We start from the raw sequence: 1,545 nt of genomic DNA on the forward strand, positions 1-1,545 counted from the left end.
AATATTATTTATAGTTTAAAGTAATTCGTAAGGGTATACGCCGCCGTCCTAAAGGAAGAAGTTATCCTAGAGGAAGCTCGCCGCCTTCGAAGTAGCGATTTTTATTAAAAAATAAACTTCTATTCTCTCTATCCCTTTTCTTCTAAAGCCGAACTCTTATAATAGCTACCTCCTTATTCTTATCCCTTACTATATTTATTAATACTTCCAACGTAACATAATTATTAATGTCATTTTAAAGTACGCTCTACATTAATATACGTATAATATTTATAGCAATAAAAGCCTCCTTACCAAAGACTTTTATAGCTTATACTTAATTTTACTAATATTAATTATATATAAATTTATTAAGAATGATTATATAATTTCCAAATATTTGTATTCTAATAGCTATTTTAACTATTAAACTTAATTTCTTCTAACCTAGGGTCGTCGCTACAGCCGTCTTTATATCTTCATTCGAATAATATTTAAATTTAATAATAATAATTACTCCCTTAATAATAAACTACCATTCTAAATTAAAGGGAATAAACTTACTAATAATAATAAATAATTATTAGAGGGTAATACTAATCTTATTCGGGATAGTTTTCGCTATAATACCGGCTTATTATTTTAGTACCTCCTAAATACCTTTCTTAATCTCCTTTAAATTATCCTTCTTTAAATTATTAAAATCCTTCTTAGTAATAAATTAATCGGTTCCAACCTTATTAGCCTTAGGTCGTATAAACCTACTTTTTCTAATATAAGCCTATATAAATTCGAAAAATAATTCTCGAACCTAATATTAATCTTCGGTTGAAATAATATTATAATCTACAAACTTATTCACTCTAATAATGAACTTCTTCAATATTTTATCGTCTTCCTCTATTTTATCCGAAGTCTTTGTAATAAATATATAATTTCGGGGTCGTTATATATAGAGATTTCTACGAGCGGGTTATAAATATCATTTTCAAACCTATAAATACCGCCATTTATAGCCATTAGCAACAACAACACAACACTATCGCTACGTTCGTCGTAGGATATTGTAAGGGATATAAATAACCCTCCTAAATCGATTGCTATTATCGGTTTTCGTTTCAGAGCACTCTTCGATTAGAAATCGGCGTTTCCAATTTCAGCATCGTTTTTTTAGCTTAAAGTTATAACTATTATGATTCAAAGTTTAAACTACTAAAATATATTAGTAGGGTAATTAGTATATAGTATAATAAAATTAATTTCGTTTAAGTAATTTTAAAATAAGAGTTTCAAAATAAGTAATAAAGTATAATGAGAAATACAAAGAATAGCGTTACAAATAAAGAACTCAATAAACTCCTTTATTTTATTCTTCAAAATTTTAATAAAATCCTTTAAATTAAAAGCAGTACTATACTTATTAACTTTACTACTAATATATTAATTAAATAAATTGAACTACAATGAAGGTTCCTCCTTATCATCCTTAATTTTAGCCAAGGTATTGGCTAGTACTTCTAAAGAGGATTTACATTAATTACATAAAGATACCAAAATCTTCCTTCG

The sequence above is a fragment of the Neurospora tetrasperma genome, assembly GCF_000213175.1.
Source record: "Neurospora tetrasperma FGSC 2508 unplaced genomic scaffold NEUTE1scaffold_1, whole genome shotgun sequence".
In the NCBI taxonomy this organism is placed as follows: Eukaryota; Fungi; Ascomycota; class Sordariomycetes; order Sordariales; family Sordariaceae; genus Neurospora; species Neurospora tetrasperma.